This window comes from Moschus berezovskii, chromosome 10, assembly GCF_049115385.1.
Source record: "Moschus berezovskii isolate FMDL1 chromosome 10, NW_MosBer_1.0, whole genome shotgun sequence".
Lineage (NCBI taxonomy): Eukaryota > Metazoa > Chordata > Mammalia > Artiodactyla > Moschidae > Moschus > Moschus berezovskii.
The window spans coordinates 2,873,423-2,897,799 of NC_142469.1; the positions used below are offsets into that span (position 1 = coordinate 2,873,423).

The 24,377-nt window shown below is 48.3% G+C and overlaps 1 pseudogene; it reads right to left on the bottom strand.

The window, feature by feature from the left end:
• The window catches only part of LOC148776272 (uncharacterized), a 45,273-nt pseudogene that overhangs the window by 15,112 nt on the left and 5,784 nt on the right, over positions 1-24,377 (bottom strand).

Sequence of the window (24,377 nt, forward strand, 5' to 3'; positions counted from 1 at the left end):
CCAACTTGAGGGTGGGCACTGATCGCCAAGAGATGTTCCAGTGGGACTTTGATGGGTCCAGCACATTCTTCTGGCAGAGAGCGAGACAGATTTCTATGGACTCTGCTGGCCCTCCATTCCCTCTTGTGGTCCTGAAGGCTGGTTGACACCAACCTGAGCACCTAGCTCTGAGATTATGAGAACGGCCACCTGCACTGTGTTTCCCTTTGCGCGCGTGTCCATGCGAAGCTTCAGGCCATCTCTGAGCTACACTAGCCATGTGCATTGCCTCACATTGGACTTGCACATGTTTCTTCTGTTTCTTTCCCGATCACCGATTTTCTCGAGCATGTGGGGACTACGAGGATGGTGGATCTGGCCTTGTGTTCTGTGGAACACTTCTCCCTTTGTTGGTTTGGGTTTATCATTCCATTTCTCCTGCCTGGTTTATTGTTGTGAGTTTGTTTGTGCCAGCGGAAGAACTCAGCATTTCCCTTGTGCCTGAGGTGTCCCACTTACAACAACATTGCCTACCTGCATATTCTGAGCACATTTGCGGAGAGGGCTTCGTTTGGCAGATAACATCTTGAAAAGACCTACATGGTCCTTTCAGATACCCAAAGGCTACGTCAAATGACATAGGGACCAGAATTCTCCAGTTTGGTCTTCCAATATGTGGGGAGTCAGAACAATCCACTGAGAAGGGAAAAGCTACCGACTCCAGGATTCTGACCTAGAGAATTGCATGGATTGTAGAATTCATGGGGATGCCAAGACTCTAACAATGCCGAGAGACTATAACTTTCGCCTTCAGTCAGAGTAAAATCCAGTTTCCTTTTATTTCAGTGATTGGCATTCATTGGGGACCTCGAAAGGATGGGAAGAAATGCAGAGAGAAGTAGGCTCAATGTTGTCAGGCGGGGAGAGAATAACGGGGAGTTCTTGCCATGAATCCAGGCTTTGCTGGGAAGTGGGGGGGATAGAATGAGGGTGTCCAAATGTAGACAGTGGTGATGTTTACACAGCATAGTGAAGGCCTCCATATTCCCAAATGTCATCAAGGAAGGAAAATTTATTGACACACAGTTGCGAGCAAAATATACAGAAAGCCATAAAAGACATAAAAGATGAAAAGAAAGATGCCTAGGAGCCTAATGAAAATCAGCTCATGGGAATGGAAGTCAATCTCCCCTGGGTGGGGAGCGAGTGGACTGCTGCCACGGACAACACGCAGGGATGGAGGCTGCAGAGTCAACCGCGTCCCTGGATGAGGTTTTTGATAAAAGGGCTCTGGGTCTCTGTCCAGAGCATGGGCCTGTTCTCCCTGCAGGGATGGGACAGGCATGTTGGGCGTCTGAGTCCTTGGCAGGAGACACGGCAGGCTGCCCCTCTGCAGGTGGTCATTCAGGCCCTGACTCGGGTTCTGCCGCCAAAGCCCGAGCAGGTGTAAGTTCATGTGGCGGTGGAGGTTCTGGAAAATGGGGTGCGACATCGGAGCCTGGGGCTCTGGTTCGTGCAGGCACAGAGTTCGGATGTGCTGACGGTGCTAGCCAGTACCCGGCTCTCCCCATTTCTTTGGGAGGGGACGTCTCCGGTCTCAATCTCCCCTCGGTGGATCCCTGGGTGCTGCACCTGGAGCTCCAACCTTTGTAGGGACTCGTTTTGGACGTGGAGGCTGGCTGAGTTTGACGGTCAGAGCTAGAGCTGGTGGAGAAGAAGAGTTTGCCACACGACAGCCTTGCCATGTGCCTAAGTGGGTACGAAAGCTTCCTAGAGATTCTATAAGAAGGCCTAGCATCGGAGTCTTCTCTGCAGTCTCCAGAATGAGTGGTGTGATTCCAGCCATTGGTCCCGGACCAGCCCCAGCTCTGGGGGACACCTCCCTGTGTGGCTCACCACTACCTCCCCACACTCACATGCAGCAGCCACAAACGCCTCATCTATTTGCTCTGCCCTCCTGGGTTCCAGGTCCTACTGCTACCTCCAAGGCAGGGCTTCTCAGAGCTCTGGGTCAGGGCAGGCTCTGCTGAGTTCCGTGGCAGCCTGAGACTGGGCCCCGGGGTGCATGCTGGGTGGTGTCTGTGTAGCAGGCCTGGCCTGCTCCGTCTTCATTGCCAGATGGGCTGAGCCCTCCGTGGCCACGCTCACCTGGAGCCTGGACTGGGCCTCCCGGTCAGGGGGCTGGTGCTCTGAGCCCTCCCTCTGGGAGGTGGATGGGGTGTGCCCCTCAGGGGCCACCTCGGGTGGGATGCTCTGCAATGAGAGAGACCATCAGCCAGCCCTGCTTTGATATTTGTGAGCTGAGACTGGCCAGTATGGCTGCTGCTTCTGCCCGTCTGCCCTTCTGCTCCCAGAAGGAGCAGCGACAAAAATATGCTGAGATACCCACCCAGGAGGACGGAGACACACCCGAGGGCATGAGGTCAGCCTGGTCCACCAGCTCTGACTGGACGCTCCCCATGACAGGCAGCCTGCTCTCTGCTGGGGAGTGGACACAAGCAGTCGAAGGGCTCCAAACCCACATGCAGCTGGGCTTGCTTGAGTCAGACACACGCCGAGAAAACCCCTTCCACACACAGGGAAAGGCCTCAGGCTTCCCCAGGTGGGATGGGAGAGGTGGCAGGACCCTGTATGCATACACTGAGCTTAGGCAGGGTTTGGCTGTTAATACACAAATGACATGAACACAAAGGAGCCTGAAGGAGAGGTCTGAAGGGACACCAGGCGAAGAAAGGGATGCGGAGAGTACACCAAATGATGCCCAGAACTGAGGGTCTGATCCACAGGGTCTAGGTGCACTCCCCGAGGCCCGTGGGACCCTGGACTAGGCCTGTTCTACCTGGAGGCTCAGAGAGATGGACAGTGAGGAAGGGGAAGAGAAATATTTGGCATTTCTAACACTCATAGCAAACACTTAGAAGACGGCAATTATCAACCCCACGGACAGTTACATTCCCTGAAAGGCAATAGCTAGGAGTCCATCTAAACCAGGAGGGGAGCCCCTCTTCTCTGAGAACTGCAAGAGATGGATGAAAGAAGGTGAATCCCACAAATCCAATGGAAAATAGCTGTGCTCAAGGATCAGAAGAATTCCTCCTGGTAAGATGATATCAATTCCCCCTCCCCCGGACCCCCACCGTGGGGCAATCCAGAGGATCCACTCTATTTCTCTCAAAATACCAACGGCTTTTCTCAGGGCATTATAACCAAAGAATCCAAAATGTCTATGGAAACACAAAGGAGTCAAAAGAGTCAATGCAATCTGCCGTAAAGCTCTGAAATGGACATAGCAGTCTGACTGATAGCCAATTAGACTCTCAGACAAGGATCATCAGGACAGCATAGTACTGGGAAGAACTCAAACACGCAGAACCAGATCCATGGAATGGATTTGAGGTTCCAGACGTAAACCCAAGCTTCTACGGTCAATTCCTCGACGCCAAAGGAGGGGAGGTGATACGAATGGGAAAAAGAACCTCTGCAATGAAAGGCCGTGGGAATTGGAGATGGTTCCATCTGAACAATCATATTGGATTTTGGTCTCATAACACATCAGATTCAGTGAAACACATCAATGCAAAGCCTGAAGTGATGAAACTCTTGGAAATAAGCACGGGCCATAGGCGCCTTAATGTCAGGGAATTCTCAAGATGTGTGTGGGGGTGGAAGAATATTGGGTCTCTTCAAGTCAAGGAAACAGTAAACCAAAGGACACCCACCAGCTTCCATCCACTTGAACAGCTTTGCAACAGAAAAGCTAAGAATTTGCTAATCAAAATGGTAACAAACTGAACAAAAAAGAATATTAGCAAGCAGAATATCGGAGAAGGGTTTCCTACGTAAAAGAGACTGAGAACTCACACCACTAAGTCTCCCAGAACAAACCCCAGATCTAGCCCTTCCCCTAACACCAATTCCAACCTCAAACCTTTAACTCACTCTAAATGAAACACTAAAGCCTCAGCCTAGGTCAACAGTTTACATGCTTACATACATTCACATGCATTCAAGCATCCACAGGAGAGACACACAGAGGAAGACAGACTGAATTTGGAAAGGTCAAGAAAGAAACGGAACGCGGAAGAGAGACTGAACCAGGGAGAGAGGAAATGAGTCGATTTCACAGAATTTGCATGAATCTCTCTTGAGGTTGGAAACATTGACAGTGCGTATTCCCCCTGCAAGTGGTAAAATGACACAAGATGATGAGATTCAAAGACAAGGATGCGGGGAGCCACTGTTTGGGCAGACTCCCCCACTCCTCGAGGCTGAGTGGGACACTTGAGTAGGACAAGGAAGGTTGATATCAGAGGAGGCGATGTCTGAATATGACCTTCCGATCCTCCCAATGCGGGGGTCAAGAAATAGGCAGGAAGCGGACTGCCTTTTCCCAGGTCCCAGAGCCCATCCAGGCCTGATTCTGCCCCATTCTGTGCTAGGTCAGCCCTGTGTGAAATCTGTCCTTTGGGAAGTCTCAGTGTCCAAGCTCCATGTGATAGAGGCCCAAAGTATGAAAAGGAACTGGAGTTGTTCATAGACTGACAAACCTAGGCAGCAGATGGGAGAGTGTTCCCCACTCTGAAGATCAAGAGACTGGGTTACCCTGTGGAGCACATGCCTTGCCCAGGGCCACATCATTTCTGAGAAGATGGATCCTGGGCTGAAAACATCTGTGTCCTCAGAGCTCAGGCCCTGGTTGCACCCAGGTCTCCCCAATGCTGTGGGGTGGGCTGTGTGGTTTCACTGTGCCTGCATGTGGTCTAAGGACGTGGGGGAACAGCCAGAAACCCAGAGGTTCCCTTGGGGAGCTTTGTGGAAGGGACCTCGGACACGAACCAGGAAATGATGTCACTTCCTGGCAACAGAACCCAACAGAACCCACAAACCGGGTATCCAGTCCTCCCCAGCGGAAAGGAGCCCACAGCCAGATCGTTTGCTGTCAAGCTGTTCTGCTGCTTGCCCTTGCCCAGATGCTGTGCGGACCTCAGGCGAGCTCACAGGCAGACTGTGTGGGCACGGGATTGACACTGGCTCAGCACCCCCCCCGCCGACAGTCCTCTGGCCCTTTGCCCGAAGGAACAGAAAGGTAACAGGGGAGCCCCAGGCCAGGTCCGGCCACCTCTCCTGTCCCACCCAGGGAAGCCTGAGGCCTTTCGCTGTGTATGGATGTGGGTTTTACGGGGTGTGTCTGCCTCAAGCAAACCCAACCGCATGTGGGTCAGGAGACCATGGGTCGCTTGTGTCCACACCCCAGGGGAGAGAAGGCTGGGTGGCATGGGGAGAGTCCAGGCAGACCCGCATGCCCAGGCTGACCTCACACCCTCAGGGGTGTCTCTGTCCTCCCGGGTGGGTAGCTGAGCAGATCTTTGACTTTGCTCTTTCTGTGAGCAGAAGGGCAGACAGGCAGAGGCAGCAGCCATCCTGGCCAGCCTCAGCCCAGGAATATAGAAGCAGGGCTGGCTGATGGTCACTAACATTGCAGAGCGTCCCACCCGAGTTGGCCCCTGAGGGGCACACCCCATCCACCTCCCAGAATGAGTGCTCAGAGCACTAGCCCCCTGCCCGGGAGGCCCAGTGCAGGCTCCAAGTGAGCGTGGCCAAGGAGGGCTCAGCCCAACTGACGATGAAGACGGAGCGGGCAAGGCCTGCTACCCAGACACCACCCAGCATGCACCCCGGGGAACAGTCTCATGCTGCCACAGAGCTCCGCAGAGCCGGCCCTGACCCAGAGGTCTGAGAAGCCCTACACCTGAGGTAGCAGGAGGACCTGAAACCCAGAACGGCATAGCACAGACGTGAGGCGGCTGGGACTTCTGAACATGAGTGTAGGGATTCAGTGCTGAGCCACACAGGTAGGAGTCCCCCAGAGCTGGGGCTGGGCCTGGAACAAAGGCTAGCCTCACACCACCCATCTTTGAGACTGCAGAGAAGACTCCGATGCTGGGCCTTCTTAGCGAATCTCTAGGAAACTTTCGTGCCCACTTAGGCACATGCATGTGCAGGACCCAGGGATCCACTGAGGGGGATTCGAGACCTGTGACGTACCCTCCCAAAGACATGTGGCCAACCGGGTATTGGCAGGCACACTCAGCACATCGGATCTCTGTGCCTGCACAACCCACAGCCCCAGGACCCGATGTCCCACCCTGTTTCCAGATCCTCCACCTCAACGTGCACTTACACCTGCTCGGGCGTTGGTGGCAGAACCTGAGTCAGGGTCTGAGTGACCACCTGCACAAGGGCAGCCTGCCCTGGCTCCTGCCAAGGACTCAGACACCCACCATGACGGTCCCACCTCTGCAGGGAGAAAAGGCCCCTGCTCTGGACAGAGACCCAGAGCCAGTTCAGCAAACACCTCGTCCAGGGGCGCGTTTGGCTCTGCAGGCTCCATCCCTGTGTGTTCCCTGTGGATGCCGTCCACTCCCTCCCCACCCAGGGGAGACTGACTTCCTTTCCCCTGAGCTGATTTTCATGAGGCTCCTAGGCATCTTTCTTCTCATCTTTTAAGTCTTTTATGGCTTTCTGTATATTTTGCTCACAAGTGTGTGTCAATAAATTTTCCTTCCTTGATGCCATTTGTGAATATATAGTCCTTCACAATGCTGTGTAAGCATCACCACTGTCTACATTTGGACACCCTCACTCTATCCCCCCACCCACTTCCCAGCAAAGCCTGGATTCATGGCAAGCACTGCCCATTCCTCTCTCCCCCGCCTGACAACATTGAGTCTACTTCTTTCTGCATTTCTTCCCATCCTTTCGGGATCCCCAATCAATGCAATCACTGAAATGAAAGGAAACTGGATTTTCCTGTGACTGAAGGTGAACGTTATAGTCTCTCAGTATTGTTAGAGTCTTGACATGCCCATGAATTCTACAGTGCATGGAATTCTCTAGGCCAGAGTCCTGGAGTGGGTAGCTTTTCCCTTCTCCAGGGGATTGTTCTGAGTCCCCACATATTGGAAGACCAAACTGGAGAATTCTGGATTCTATGTCATTTGAAGGAGCCTTTGGGTATACGAAAGGACAGTGTAGGTCCTTTCAAGATGTCATCTGCCCATCGAAGCCCTCTCGATAATTGCTCAGAATCTCCAGGTAGGCAGTGCTGTTGTAAGTGGGACACCTCAGACACAAGTAAATGCTGAGTTCTTCTCCCGGCTCAAACAAACTCACAACAATAAACTAGGCAGGAGATATGGAAAGATAAATCCACACCAACAAAGGGAAAACTCTTACTCAGATCACAAGGCCAGAAAAAGACCCACCGTCCTTGTGGTCCCCACATGCTCGAGAAAATGTATGATCGGGAAGGAAACAGAAGAAACATATGCAGGTCCAATGAGAGGCAATGGACATGGCTAGTGTAGCTCAGAGACAGCCTGACGCTTTGCGTGGACCTGCTGTCAAAAGGAAACACAGGGCAGGTGGCAGTGGTCATCATCTAGAGCTAAGTTCTCATCATGGTGACAACCAGCCTTCGGGACCACAAGAGGGAGTGGAGGGCCTAACAGAGCCCATAGACATCTCTCTCGCTATCTGGGAGAAGAGTGGAACCATTTTCCATGGAACGTATGTTCCGGACCCATCAAAGTCCCTTAGGAGCATCTATTGATGATCAGTGCCCACCCTCAGGGTGGATCCCACTCCACTTCTGGCACAGTGGCTCCTGTCTTCTGAGATGCTTACCTCTGGCGGTCTGAAGCCACAGGCCTGCTGGGTGCCTGCTGAGACGAAACTCCCTTCAGCTGCTCACACAGCCAAGGGCACACAAGAATGCCAGTGGCCTGTGGCTCACAGATGGAAGATCTGCCCCCTGACAATCCGACCTGGGTATTTGTGCTGAAAGGGAGGCCGCACCCGACTCCCTTCATTGGAGTCAGCACCCCTTCTGCTAGAGCTGCTGAATCCATTCAACTGTGAAAACGCAAGCTGAAAAACACCCATCTTTCCGATAAGTTCTCCTAAAAAGTTTAGGAGCAACGCATTTGGAACCCAGAGGGGATGACATGCATGTCCGTGTAAACTTGACACCTCTCAACAAATGCACTTCAAATGATTCCTAGACATACGTTCCATGGAAAATGGTTCACAAAACCAGAAGGAAATGAAGAAGACATTAGACATGAGCTCTGTGTCTTCACACAAAATGCAGAAAGACACTACACAAAGAGTAACCAGGGAACACAGTGAACTTGTCTCACCAATAATTGGACTCTGGGAATAATGGTCTGTAAAACGCAAACGACACATCCCAAGCTGGGAGACAACTGTTTGCATACACAGAGCTTAGGCAGATTTAGCTTCTAATACACAAGTGAGATGAACACAAAGGAGCCTGAGGGAGAGGTCTGAAGGGACACCAGGCGAAGCAAGGGACCTGGAGAATACACCGAATGATGCCCAGCACTGAGCACCTGAGAAATATGATCTAGCTGCACTCCCCGAGCCCCTGGGGACCCTGGACTAGGCCTGTTCTACCTGGAGGCTCAGAGAGATGGACAGTGAGGAAGGGGAAGAGAAATCCTTGGCATTTCTAACATTTACAGCAAACGCTTAGAAGGAGAAGGCAAGGATCAACCCCACCGACAGTGACATTTCCTGAAAGGCAATAGCTTGGAGTCCATCTAACCCAGGAGGGAAGCCCCTCTTCTCAGAGAACTGCAAGAGATGGATGAAAGAAGGTGAAGCCCACCAATCCAATGAAAAATAATCTGTGCTCCTGGATCAGAAGAATTCCTCCTGGTAAGATGATGTCACTTCCCCCTCCCCCCAACCCCCACCGTGGGGCAATCCAGAGGTTGCATGCTATTTCTCTCAAAATACCAAAGGCTGTTCTCAGGGCATTATAACCAAAGAATTCCAAAATGTCTATGGAAACAGAAAGGAGTCAAAATAGTCAATGCAATCTGCCACAAAGCCCTGAAATGTACATAGCAGGCTGCCTGGTAGCCAATTAGACTATCACACTAGGATCATCAGGACAGCATGGTACAAACATGCAGAACCAGATCCATGGAATGGAATTGCGGGTCCAGAAATAACCCCAAGCTTCTATAGTCACTTCATTGACGCCAAAGGTGGGGATGCGATATGAATGGGAATAAGAGCCTCTGCAACGAAAAGCTGTGGGCATTGGAGATGGTTGCATCTGAATAATCATATTGACTTTTGGTCTCATAACACCTCAGATTCAGTGAAACACATCAACGCAAAGCCTGAAGTGATGAAACTCCTGGAAATAAGCACGGGCCATAGGTTCCTTAATGTCAGGGTCTTCACGACATGTGTATGGTGGCGGAAGCAAAATTGCGTCTCTTCAAGTCAAGGAAACAGGAAACCGAACAACATCAACTAGCTTCCATCCACTTGAACAGCTTTGAAACAGAAAAGCTTAGCATTCACAAATCAAAATGGTAACAAACTGAACACAAAGAATATTTGCAAGCAGAATATAGAAGAAGGGTTTCCTAAGTAAAAAAGACAAGAACTCACAAGACTAAGTCTCACAGAACAAACCCCAGACCTATCCCTTCCCCTAACCTCAACTCCATCCCCAAACCTTTTAACACACTGGAAAGGAAACCTTGAAGCCTCACTCTAGGTCAACAATATACATGCTTACATTCATTCACAGGCACGCGAGCATCCACAGCAGAGACACAGAAAGGAAGAGACAGACTGAATTTGGAAAGTTCAAGAAAGACAGAAGGAGGGAGAGAGACTGAACAATGGAGAGAGGAAATGAGTCGATTCCACAAAATGTGCATGAATCTCTCTGGAGTTTTGAAACAATGACAATGCCTATTCCCCCTGTAAAGGGGAAAATGACCCAAGTAAATGAGGCTCAAAGACAAGGATGCGGGGAGCCACTTTTGGGGCAGCCTCCCCCACCCCTCGAAGATGAGTGGGACACTTGAGCAGGAGGATGAAAGTTGATATCAGAGGGAGCGATGGCTGAATGTGACCTTCCGGTCCTCCCAATGAGGGGGTCAAGAAATAGGCAGGAAGGGGACTGCCTTTTCCCATGTCCCAGAGCCCATCTAGGCCTGATTCTGCCCCATTCTGTGCTAGGTCAGCCCTTGTTTGTGCCGGCGGAAGAACTCAGACTTTCCCTTATGCCTGCAGTTTCCCACTGAAACAGCACTGCCTACCTGGAGATTCTGAGCACATTTGCCGAGAGGGCTTCGTTTGGCAGATGACTTCTTGAAAGGACCTACACGGTCCTTTCAGATAGCCAAAGGCTACTTCAAATGAAATAGAAACCAGAATAATCCAGTTTGGTCTTCCAACATATGGGGAGTCAGAACAATTGCCTGGAGAAGGGAAAAGCTACCCACTCCAGGATTCTGGCCTAGAGAATTCCATGGACTGTAGAATTCATGGGAATGCCAAGACTTGAATGATACTGAGAGACTATAACTTTCACCTTCAGTCAGACCAAAATAAAGTTTCCTATCTTTTCAGTGATTGGCATTGATTGTGGACCCCGAAAGAATGGGAAGAAATGCAGAAAGAAATAGACTCAACGTTGTCAGGCGGGGGAGAGAGGTACGGGCAGTGCTTGCTATGAATCCAGGCTTTGCTGTGAAGTTGGGGAGGGGAGAGAATGAGGGTGTCCGAATGTAGACAGTGGTGATCCTTACACAGCATTGAAGGCCTCCATATTCCCAATGGCATCAAGGAAGGAAAATTTATTGACACACACTTGTGAGCAAAATATACACAAAGCCATAAAAGACATAAAAGATGAGAAAAAAGATTCCTAGAAGCCTGATGAAAATGAGCTCAGGGGAAGGGAAGTCAATCTCCCCTGGGTGGGGAGGGAGTGGACGGCGTCCATGGGGAACACACAGGGATGGTGGCTGCAGAGCCAACTGCACCCCTGGATAAGGTATTTGCCGAACGGGCTCTGGGCCTCTGTCCAGAGCAGGGGCCTGTTCTCCCTGCAGGGGTTGGACATTCATGGTGGGCATCTGAGTCCTTGGCAGGAGCCAGGACAGGCTCCCTCTGTGCAGGTGGTCAATCAGGCCCTGACTTTAGTCCTGCCGCCAAAGCCTGAGCAGGTGCAAGTGCCGGTGGAGGTAGAGGCTGTGGGCTTCGATATTTCTGAGCTGAGCCTGGCCAGGATGTCTAATGTTTCTGCCCGTCTGCCCTTCTGCTACCAGAAAGAACAGAGATGAATGCCTGCTCAGATACCCACCAGGGAGGATGGAGACCCCCCGCCAAGGGCTTGAGGTCAGCCTGGGCACACGGCTCTGCCTGGACGCTCACCATGCCACCAAGCGTGCTCTCCCCTGGAGTGTGGACACAAGCGGTCCACGGGCTCCTAACCCACCTGTGGCTAGGCTTGCTTGAGGCAGACACAGCCTGAGAAACCCCCATCCACACACAGCGAAAGGCCTCAGGCTTCCACGGGTGGGACGGGAGAGGTGGGCGGACACGGCCTGGGGCTCCCCTGTTACCTTTCTGTTCCTTCGGGCAAAGGGCCAGAGGACTCTCGGAGGGGTCCTGCACCAGTGTCGACAGCCTTCCCGCACTCTCTGCCTGTGAGCTCGCCTGAGGACCCGGCCTCTGGGCAGGGGCAAACAGCAGAACATCTTGACAGCAAGTGATCTGGCTGGGGGCTCCTCACCGCTGGGGAGGCCTAGATACACGGGTTGTGGGTTCTGTTGGGTTCTGTTGCCAGGAAATGACATCATTTCCTGGTTCGTGGCCTAGGTACCTGCCACAAAGTTCCCCAAGGGAACCTCTGGGTTTCTGGCTATTCTCCCATGCCCTTATGCCACGTGCAGGCACAGTGACACACATTCAGACCACCCCACAACCTTTGGGAGACTTGGGTGCAGCCAGGGCCTGAGCTCTGAGGACACAGCTGCTTTCAGCCAAGGTTCCCTCTTCTCAGAATTGATGTGGTCCTGGGCAAGACATGTGCCCCCCTTGGTTTCCCCAGTCTCTCCATCTGTAGAGTGGGGGTCACTCTTCCATCTCCTCCCTAGGTATGTCATCCTACAAACAGCTGCAGTGCCTGTTCAGACTTTCGGCTGCAATCACATGGAACTTAGACACTGAGACTTCCCAAAGGACGGATTCAACACAGGGCTGACCTAGCACAGAATGGGCACAATCAGGCATGGATGGGCTCTGGGACCTGGGAAAAGTCAGTCCCTTTTCTGCCTTTTTCTTGACCCCTGCATTGGGAGGACCGGAAAATCATATTCCCACATCGCGACCTCTGATATCAACCTTCCTCGTCCTATTCAAGTGTCCCACTCAGCCTCGAGGCCTGGGGGAGGCTGCCCCAACAGTGGCTCCCCGAATCCTTGTCTTTGAGACTCATCAACTTGGGTCATTTTCCCCCTTGCAGGGGGAATAGGCACTGTCATTGTTTCCATCCTCAAGAGAGATTCATGCAAGTTCTGTGAAATTGACTCATTTCCTTCTCTGTTGTTCAGTCTCTCTCCCTCGTTCCGTCTCTTGATCTTTCCAAATTCATTCTGTATCTTCCTTTCTGTGTCTCTCCTGTGTATGCTCGCATGTCTGTGAATGCATGTAAACATGTATAGTGTTGACCTAGGGTGAGGCTTTATGGTTTCGTGTCGAGTGAGATAATGGTATCGGGTTGGGTTTGGTGTTAGGGGAAGGGATAGGACTGGGTTTTTTTCTGGGAGACTTAGTTATGTGAGTTCTCAGTCTCTTTTACGTAGGAACCCCTTTTCCGATATTCTGTTTGCAAATATCCTTTTGTGTTCAGTTTGTTACCATTTTGATTTGTGAATGCTTAGGTTTTCTGTGGCAAAGCTGTTCAAGTGGACGGAAATTCGTGGTTGTCCTTTCGTTTCCTGTTTCCTTGACTTGAAGAGACCCTACATTGCTTTTCCACCCACATATGTTGAGAAGTCCCTGACATTAAAAGCCTATGTCCTGTGCTTATTTCCAGGAGTTTCTTCACTTCAGGCTTTGCTTTGATGTGTTTCACTGAATCTGACCTGTTCTGAGACCAAAAGCCAACGTGATTGTTCAGGTGGAACCATCTGCAATTCCCACGGTCTTTCGTTGCACAGACTCTTGTTCCCATTCTTATTGCCTCCCCTCCTTTGGCATCGAGGAATTGACCGTAGAAGCTTGGGTTTATGTCTGGACCCTCAATTCCATTCCATGGATCTGGTTCTGCATGTTTGATTTCTTCTCAGTACCATGCTGTCCTGATGATCCTAGTGTGATAATCTAATTGGCTATCAGCAGCCTGCTATATACATTTCAGGTTTTTGCGGCCGATTGCATTGACTCTTTTGACACCGTAGTGTTTCCATAGACATTTAGGAATTCTTTGGTTTTGATGCCCTGAGAGCAGCCGTTTTTATTTTGAGAAGAATAGCGTGGAACCTCTGGATTGCCCCATGGTGTGGGTCCGGGGGAGGGGGAAGTAACATCATCTTATCATGAGTAATTCTTCTGATCCATGAGCACAGCTTATTTTCCATTGGATTGGTGGGCTTCACCTTCTTTCATCCATCTCTTGTCGTTCTCTGAGAAGAGGGGCACCCCTCCTGGGTTAGATGGATTCTTAGCTTTTGCCTTTCAGGGAATTGACTGTCGGTGGGGTTGATACTTGCCTTCTCCTTCTAAGCGTTTGCTGTGAGTGTTAGAAATGCCGAGGAATTCTCTTCCCCTTCCTCACTGTCCATCTCTCTGAGCCTCCAGGTGGAAGAGGCCTAGTCCAGGGTCCCACGGGGCTCGGGGAGTGCAGCTAGACCGTGTTTCTCAGGACCTCAGTGCTGGGCATCATTCGGTATACTCTCTGTGTCCCTTCCTTCGCCTGGTGTCCCTTGAGACCTCACCTTCAGGCTAGTTTGTGTTCATGTCTTTTGCATATTAGGAGCCAAATCTTGCCTAAACTCTGTGTATGCAAAGAGTTGTCTCCCAGCGTGCGAGGTGTCTTATGCGTTTTTCAGACGGTCTTTCCCAGAGTCCTAATCTTTGATTTGACAAAGTTCACTGTGTTCTCTGGTTACTCTTTGTGTAGTGCCTTTCTGTATTGTGTGTAAAGACTCAGAGTTCATGTCGAATTTATGCTCCATTTACTTCTGGATTTATGAACCGTTTTGCATGGTACATATGTCTAGGAATCATTTGAAGTGCATTTGTTGAGAGGTGTCAATTTTCATGGACATGCATGTCATCCCCTCTGGTTTCCAAATGCGTTGCTCGTAAACCCTTTTAGAGACCTTGTCGGAAAGATGGGTGTTTTTCAGCATGAATTTCCACAGTTGAATGGATTCAGCAGCTCTAGCATCAGGGACGCTGTGTCCAGTGAAAGGGGAGTCGGGTGCATCCTCTCTTTCAACACTGGCCCCCAGTTCAGGTTGACAGGGCTTTGATCTTCCATCTGTGAAGCAGAGGCCACAGGCATCCTTGTGTGTCCTTGTCTGTGTGAGCAGCTGAAGTGAGGTTCTACTCCACAGGCGCCCAGCAGGTCTGCAGCTTTGGATCGCTACAGGTGAACATCTAAGAGGACAGGAGCAACCGTGCCAGAAGTAAGTAGAATTCACCTTGAGGGTTGGCATTGATCATTAAGTGATGCTACTGTGGGACTTTGATTGGTCGGGCAATCTCCTCTGCCCGAGAGCGACAGAGATGTCTATGGCTCTGCTAGGTCCTCCGCTCCCTCTTTGGGTCCCGAAGGCTGGTTGTCATCATCCTGTACACCTAGCTGTGAGATGATGACCACCGCCACCTGCACTGTGTTTCCCTTTGCCCATGTGACCATGCGAAGCGTCAGGACATCTCTGAGCTACACTAGCCATGTGCATTGCCTCTCATTGGACCTGCACATGTTTCTTCTTTTTAATTCCTGATTACTGACTTTCTCAAGCATGTGGGGGCCACAAAGATGGTGGGTCTTTCTCTGGCCTTGTGTTCTGAGGAACACTTGTTCCTTTGTTGGTGTGGGTATATCTTTCCATTTCTCCTGCCTGGTTTATTCTTGTGAGTTTCTTTGTGCCGGCGGAAGAACTCAGACTTTCCCTTGTGCCTGAGGTGTCCCACTTACAACAGCACTGCCTACCTGGAGATTCTGAGCATATTAGCCGAGAGGGCTTCATTTGGAAGATAACATTATAAAAGGACCTACAAGTCCTTTCAGATCCCCAAAGGCTACTTCACACTTTGGTCTTCCAATATGTGGGAAGTCAGAACAATCCTCTGGAGAAGGGAAAAGCTACCCACCCAAGATTCTGGCCTAGAGAATTCCATGGACTGTAGAATTCATAGGGATGCCAGGACTCTAACGATACTTAGAGACTATAATTTTCGCCTTCAATAAGAGCAAAATCCAGTTTCCTATCACTTCAGTGAATAGCATTGATTGGGAACCCTGAAAGGATGGGAAGAAATGCAGAGAGAAGTGGACTCAATGTTGAGAGGCGGGAGAGAGAGGAACGGGGAATGCTTGCCATGAATCCAGGCTTTGCTGCGAATTGGGGTGGATAGAATGAGGGTGTTTGAATGTAGACAGCGGTGTCGCTTACACAGCATTGTAAAGGCCTCCATATTCCCAAGGAAGGAAAATTTATTGACACACACTTGTGAGCAAAATATACAGAAAGCCATAAAAGACATAAAAGATGAGAAGAAAGATGCCTAGGAGCCTGATGAAAATGAGCTCTGGGGAAGGAAAGTCAGTCTCCCCTGGGTGTGGAGGGAGTAGATGGCATCCACGGGGAACACACAGGGATGGAGGCTGCAGAGCCAACTGCGCCCCTGGATGATGTGGTTGACAAAGGTTTCTGGGCTTCTATCCAGAGCAGGGTCCTGTTCTCCCTTCAAGTGTTGGATAGTCATGGTGGGCGTCTGAGTCCTTGGTAGGAGGCAGGGCAGGGTGCTGCTCCAAAGTTGGTCACTCAGGCCCTGACTCGGGTTCTGCCGCCAAAGCCTGAGCAGGTGCAAGTGCAACTGGAGGTGGAGTTTCTCAAAGGCGGGGTGGGACATCATGGCCTGGCGCTGGGTGTTGTGCAGGCACAGAGATCTGATGTGCTGAGGGTGGTGGCCAATACCCGGCTGGCCCCGTGTCATTGAGAGGGGACGTCTCAGGTCTCGATCTCCCCTCAGTGGATCCGTGAGTCCTGCACCAGGAGCACCCACCTCCGTAGGGACAGGTCTTAGACATGGAGGCTGGCTGAGTTTGACGGCCAGAGCTAGAGATGTGGGAGAAGAAAAGTTTGCCACAGGCCAGCCTTGCCATGTGCCTAAGTGGGCACGAAAGCTTCCTAGAGATTTGCTAAGAAGGCCCGGTATCAGAGTCTTCTCTGCAGTCTCCAAGATGGGTGGTGTGAGGCTAGCCTTCGTTCCAGGCCCAGCACCAGCTCTGGGGGACACCTCGCTGTGTGGCTCAGCACCGCCTCCCTACACTCACAGGAAGTAGCCCCAGCCAACTCACCTCTGTGCTCTTCCATACTGGGCTCCAGGTCTTCCTGCTGCCTCCGAGGCAGGGCTTCTCGGAGTTCTGCATCAGAGCCGGCTGTGCTGAGCTCCGTGGCAGCCTGAGACTGGGTCCCAGGGTGTGTGCTGGGTGGAGTCTGGACAGCTGACCTTGACCACTTTCTCTTCATCGCCAGTTGGGCTGAGCCCTCCGTGGCCACCCTCACCTGGAGCCTGCACTGGGCTTCCCGAGCAGGGGGCTGGTGCTCTGAACCCTCCCTTTGGGAGGTGGATGTGGTGTGCCCCTCAGAGGCCTTTCGGGTGGGACGGTCTGCAATATCAGTGACCATCAGCCAGCCCTGCTTCGATATTTCTGAGGTTAGCTTGGCAAGGATGGCTGCTGCTTCTGCCTGCCTGCCCTTCTGCTCCAAGAAAGACCAGAGACACGAGTGTCTGCTCAGATACCCACCCGGGAGGATGGAGAATCCCCTGAGGGCATGAGGTCAGCCTGGGCATCTGGCTCTGCCCGGACACTCCCCATGCCACACAGCCTGCTCTCCCCTGGGGTGTGGATAGAAGAAGCACATGGGCTCCTGACTGAAATGCGGCTGGGCTTTCCTGAGGCAGACACACCCCAAGAAACCCCCATCCACACACAGGGAAAGGCCTCAGGCTTCCCCGTGTGGGACAGGAGAGTTGGCCGGACACAGTCTGGGGCTCACCTGTTACCTTTCTTTTCCTTCAGCAAAGAGCTAGAGGCCTCTCAGCGGGGGCCCTGAGCCAGTGTTGACCGCGTTCCCACAAATTCTGCCTGTTAGCTAGCCTGAGACCCCGTCCTCTGGGCAAGGGAAAACAGCAGAATATCTTCACAGCTAGCGATCTGGCCAGGGTCTCCTCTCTGCTGGCCAGGCCTGGATACACAGGTTGCGGGTTCTGTTGGGTTCTGTTGCCAGGAAGTGACATCATTTCCTGGTTCGTGGCTGAGGTCCCTTCCACAAAGCTCCCAAACAGAACTTCTGGTTTTCTGGCTGTTTCCACATGCCCTTAGGCCACGTGCAGGCACAGTGACACCCACAGAGCCCATCCCACAGCCTTGGGGAGATCTGGGTGCAGCCAGGGCCTGAGTTCTGAAGACACAGCTCCTTTCAGAACAGGCTCCTTCTTCTCAGAAGTGTTGTGGCCCTGGGCAAGCCATGTGCCCCACAGGGTTTCCCTTCTCTCCATCTGCAGAGTGGGTCACAATCTCCCGTCTCCTGACTAGGTCTGTCAGCGTACGAGTGCCTGTTCAAAATTTGGGCCGCTTTCACTTGGAGCTTGGACACAGACTTCCCAAAGGATGGATTCCACACAGTGCTGACCTAGCACACAATGGACAGAATCAGGCCTGGATTTGCTCTGGCACCTGGGAAAAGGCAGTCCCCTTCATGCCTATTTATGGCCCCCGATTTGGAAGGACCGGAAGGTCATATTCACACATCCCCCACTCTGATATCAACCATCCCTGTCCTACTCAAATGTCCCACTCAGCCTCGAGGGTTGGGGGAGTCTCCCCCAACAGTGGCTCCCCGTAATCTTGTCTTTGAGTCTCATCATCGTGGGTCATTTTCCCCCTGGCAGGGGAATATTCACGGTCACTGTTTCCAACCTCAAGAGAGATTCATGCAAATTCTGTGAAATCGACTCATTTGCTCTCTGCATTGTTCAGTCTCTCTCCCTCGTTTCCTCTCTTTCTTGACCTTTCCAAATTCAGTCTGTCTCTTCCACTCTGTGTCTCTCCTGTGGATGCTCGCATGCCTGTGAAGGCATATACGCATGTATATTTTTGGCCTAGGCTGAGGCTTTAGGGTTTCATTTTGAGTGAGGTAAAGGTTTGGGGTTGGAGTTGGTGTTAGGGGAAGGGTCAGGTCTGGGGTTTGTTCTGGGGGAATTAGTGGTGTAAGTTCTCATTTTCTTACATAATAACCCCTTCTCCGATATTCTGCTTGCAAATATGCTTGTGTGTTCACTTTGTTACCATTTTGATTTGTGAATGCTTAGCTTTTCTGTTGCAAATCTGTTCCAGTGCATGAAAGCTGGTGGATGTCCCTTGGTTTCCTGTTTCCTTGAATTGAAGAGACCCAATTTTGCTTCCCCCCCACACACACATGTTGAGAAATCCCTGACAAGGAGGACCCTATGGCCCCTGCTTATTTCCAGGAGTTTCATCACTTCAGGCTTTGCGTTGATGTGTTTCACTGAATCTGACATGTTCTGAGACCAAAAGCCAATGTGATTGTTTAGATGGAACCATCTCCATTTCCCACGTCCTTTCGTTGCAGAGGCTCTTGTTCCCATTCTCATCGCCTCCCCTCCTTTGGCGTCAATGAATTGACCATAGAAGCTTGCGTTTAGTTCTGGACCCTCAATTCCATTCCATGGATCTGGTTCTGCATGTTTGATTTCTTCCCAGTACCATGCTGTCCTATTATCCTGGTGTGATAATCAAATTGGCTATCAGGCAGCCTGCTATGTCCATTTCAGGGTTTTGCGGCAGATTGCATTGACCCTTTTGTCTCCTTTGTGTTTCCATAGACATTTTGGAATTCTTTGGTTATAATGTCCTGAGATCAGCAGTTGGTATTTTGAGAGGAATAGCGTGGAACCTCTGGATTGACCCACGGTGGGGATAAGGGGGATGGGGAACTGACATCATCTTACCAGGAGGAATTCTTCTGCTCCTTGAGCACAGCTTATTTTCCATTGGATTTCTGGGCTTCACTTTCTTTCATCCATCTCTTGCAGTTCTCTGAGACGAGGGACTTCCTTCCTGGGTTAGATGGACTCCTAGCTATTGTCTTTCTGGGTATGTCACTGTTGGTGGGGTTGTTCCTTGACTTCTCCTTCAAAGCGTTTGCAGTGAGTGTTAGAAATGCCAAGGATTTCTCTTCCCCTTCCTCACTGTCCATCTCTCTGAGCCTCCAGGTAGAAGAGGCCTAGTTCCGGGACCCATGGGTCTCGGGGAGTGCAGCTAGACCGTGTTTCTAAAGCCCTCATTGCTGGGCATCATTCAGTGTACTCTCCTTTTACTTGGTGTCCTTTCAGACCTCTCCTTCAGGCTCGTTTCTGTTCATGTCATTTGTGTATTAGGAGCCATATCCTGCCAAAGCTCTGTGTCTGTAAACTGTTGTCTCCCAGCTTGGGATGTGTCATTTGCGTTTTTCGGAAGGTCTTTCCCAGAGTCCAAATCTTGGATTTTATTTTTTTTAAATTTATTTTATTGGAGGCAAATTACCTTACATTAATATATTGGTTGGTTTCACCATATATTGAGACGAATCTGCTCCGGGTGTACATGTGTTCCCTTTCTTGAAAGCCCCTCCCACTTCCCTCTTCCCCATATCCTCCCTCCAGGTCATCCCCATGCACCAGCCCAAAGCATCCTGTATCATGTGTCGAATCTGGACTGGTGATTCATTTCACATATGATAATATATGCACTGCAATGTCGTTCTCTCCAGTCATCTCACCTCACCCTCTCCCATAGAGTCCCAAAGACTGTTTTATATACCTATGTCGCTTTTCCAGTGTCGTATACAGGGTTAATGTTACCATCTTTCTAAATTCGATATATATGTGTTAGTATACTGCTTTGGTGTTTTTCTTTCTGGCTTATTTCACTCTGTATAATAGGCTCCAATTTCATCCAACTCATTAAAACTGATTCAAATGCATTCTTTTTGATGGCTGAAAAATATTCCATAGTGTATATGTACCAAAGTTTTCTTATCCATTCATCTGCAGATGGACATCTAGGTTGCTTCCATGTCCTGGCTATTATAAACAGTGCAGCGATGAAAATTGGAGTACATGTGTTTCTTTCAATTCTGGTTTCCTCCATGTGTATGCCCAGGAGTGCAATTGCTGGATCATATGGTAGTTCTATTTCCAGTTTTTTGAGGAATCTCCACACTGTACTCCATAGTGGCTGTACTAGTTTGCATTCCCACCAACAGTGTAAGAGGGTTCCCTTTTCTCCACACCCTCACCAACATTTATTGCATGTAGACTTTTGGATAGCAACCATTCTGACTGGTGTGAAATGGTATCTCATTGTGGTTTTGATTTGCATTTCTCTGATTATGAGGGATGTTGAGCATTTTTTCATGTGTTTGTTAGCCATCTTTATGTCTTTGAACAAATATTAAAAGCAGCAAGGGAAAAACAACAAATAACACACAAGTTGATCCCCATAAGGATAACCGCTGATCTCTCAGCAGAAACCCTTCAGGCCAGGAGGGAATGACAAGACATACTTAAAGTGATGAAAGAAAGTAACTTACAGCCCAGATTACTATACCCAGCAAGAATCTCATTCAAATATGAAGGAGAAATCAAAAGCTTCACAGACAAGCAAAAGCTGAGAGAATTCAGCATCACCAAACGAGCTCTCCAACAAATACTAAAGGATCTTCTCTAGACAGGAAACAAAGAAAGGGTATACGAACTAGAATCCAAAACAATAAAGAAAATGGCTACGGGATCATACTTATCAATAATCACCTTAAACATAAATGGGTTGAATACCCCAACCAAAAGACAAAGGTTGGCTGAATGGATACAAAAACAAGACCACATATATGTAGTCTACAAGAGACCCACCTCAAAACGAGGGACACATACAGACTGAAAGTGAAGGGCTGGAGGAAGATATTCCACACAAATAGAGACCAAAAGAAAGCAGGAGTTGCAATACTCACATCAGATAAAATAGACTATAAATCAAAGACTGTGAAAAGAGACAAAGAAGAAAACTACATAATGATCAAAGGATCAATCCAAAAAGAAGATATAACAATTATAAATATTTATGCACCCATCATAGGAACATCACAATATGTAAGACAATTACTAACAAGTATGAAAGGGGAAATTAACAATAACACAATAATAGTGGGAGACTTTAATACCCCACTTACACCTATGGATAGATCAACTAAACAGAAAATTAACAAGGAAACACAAACTTTAAATGATACAATAGACCAGTTAGACCTAATAGGTCTCTATAGGACATTTCACCCCAAAACAATGAATTTCATCTTTTTCTCAAGCACACACGGAACCTTTTCCAGGATAGATCACATCCTGGACCATAAATCTAGCCTTGGTAAATTCAAAAAAATTGAAATCATTCCAAGCCTCTTTTCTGACCACAATGCAGTAAGATTAGATCTCAATTACGGGAGAAAAACTATTAAAAATGCCAACATATGGAGGCTGAACAACACGCTGCTGAATAATGAACAAATAATAGAAGAAATCAAAAGAGAAATCAAAATATGCATAGAAATGAATGAAAATGAAAACACAACAACTCCAAACCTCTGGGACACTGCAAAAGCAGTGCTAAGTGGGAAGTTCACACTAATAGAGGCACACGTCAAGAAACAAGGAAAAAGACAACTAAATAACCTAACTCTACATCTAAAGCAACTAGAAAAGGAAGAAATGAAGAACCCCAGGGTTAGTACAAGAAAAGAAATCGTAAAAATTAGGGCAGAGATAAATGCAAAAGAAACAAAAGAGACCATAGCAAAAATCAACAAAGCCAAAAGCTGGTTCTTTGAAAACGTAAATAAAATTGACAAACCACTAGCCAGAGTCATCAAGAAACAAAGGAGGAAGAACGAAGTCAATAAAATTAGAAATTAAAATGAAGAGATCACAACCGACAACACAGAAATAAAAAGGATTATTAGAGAATACTATTAGCAATTATATGGCAGTAAAATGAATAACCTGTAAATAACGGACAAATTCCTAGAAAAGTACACCTTGCCAAAACTGAACCAGGAAGAAATAGCAAATCTGAACAGACCCATCACAAGCACGGAACTAGAGGAAGTAATCGGAAATCTTCCAGCAAACAAAAGCCCAGGTCCAGACGGCTTCACAGCTGAATTCTACCAAAAATTTAGAGAAGAGCTAACACCTATTCTACTCAAACTCTTCCAGAAAATTGCTGAGGAAGGGAAACTTCCAAACTCATTCTATGAGGACACCATCACCCTAATCCCAAAACCTGCTAAAGATCCCATGAAAAAAGAAAACTGCAGGCCAATATCACTGATGGACATAGATGCAAAAATCCTTAACAAAATTCTAACAATCAGAATCCAACAACACATTAAGAAGATCATACATCATGACCAAGTGGGCTTATCCCAGGATTGCAAGGATTCTTCAATATCCGCGAATCAATCAACGTAATACACCACATTAGCAAACTGAAAAATAAAAATCATACGATTATCTCAATAGATGCAGAGAAAGCCTTTGACAAAATACAACATCCATTTATGATAAAAACCCTCCAGAAAGTGGGAATAGAATGGACATATCTCAGCATAATAAAAGCTATGTATGACAAACGTACAGCAAACATTTTCTTCAACGGTGAAAAACTGAAAACATTTCCCCTAAAGTCAGGAACAAGACAAGGGTGCCCACTCTCACCACTACTATTCAACATAGTTCTGGAAGTTTTGGCTACAGCAATCAGAGTAGAAAAAAAAATAAAAGGAATACAAATCGGGAAAGAAGAAGTAAAACTTTCACTATTCGCTGATGACATGATCCTCTACACAGAAAACCCTAAAGACTCTACCAGAAAACTACTAGAGCTAATCAATGAATACAGTAACGTTGCAGGAGATAAAATCAACACACAGAAATCCATTGCATTCCTATACACTAATAATGAGAAAATGGAAAGAGAAATTAAGGAAACTATTCCATTCACTGTTGCAACGAAAAGAATTAAATACTTAGGTATATATCTACCTAAGGATACGAAAGACTTGTACATAGAAAACTATAAAACACTAGTGAAAGTAACCAAAGAGGACACTAATAGATGGAGAAATATACCATGTTCGTGGATTGGAAGAATAAATATTGTGAAAATAAGTATAATATCCAAAGTAATTCATACTTTCAATGCAATCCCTATCAAGCTACCAATGATATTTTTCACACAACTAGAACAAATAATTTCACAATTTGTATGGAAATACAAAAAACCTCGAATAGCCAAAGCAATTTTGAAGAAGAAGAATGGAACTGGAGGAATTAACCTGCTGGACTTCAGGCTCTACTACAAAGTCACAGTCATCAAGACAGTATGGTACTGGCATAAAGACCAGAAACATTGATCAATGGAATAAAATAGAAAGCCCAGAGATAAATCCACGCACCTATGGACACCTTATCTTTGACAAAGGAGGCAAGAATATAAAATGGAGAAAAGACAGTCTCTTTAACAAGTGATGCTGGGAAAACAGGTCAACTACTTGTAAAAGAATTAAACTAAAACACTTCCTAACACCACACAACAAAATAAACTCAAAATAGGTTAGAGAGCTAAATGTAAGACAAGATTCTATAAAACTCTTAGAGGAGAACGTAGGCAAAATACTCTCCGACATAAATCACAGCAGGATCCTCCATGACCCACCTCCCAGAATATTGGAAATAAAAGCAAAAATAAACAAATGGGACTTAAATAAAATCAAAAGTTTCTGTACTGCAAAGGAAACTATAAGCAAGGTGAAAAGACAGCCTTCAAAATGGGAGAAAATAATAGCAAATGAAGCAACCGATAAAGGATTAATCTCCAAAATATACAAGCATCTCCTGCAGCTCAATTCCAGAAAAATAAGTTACCCAATCAAAAAATGGGCCAAATCTTGGATTTTAAAATTTTCACTGTGTTCCCCGGTTACTCTTTGTGTAGTGTCTTTCTGTATTGTGTGTGAAAACTAAGAGCTCATGTCTAATGTCTGCTCCATTTCCTTCTGGATTTGTGAACCGTTTGAAATGGAATATATGTCTAGGAATCATTTGAAGTGCAATTATTGAGAGGTGTCAAGTTTTCATGGATATGCATGTCATCCCCTCTGGTTTCCAAATGCATTGTTCCTAAACTCTTTTGGAGACCTTCT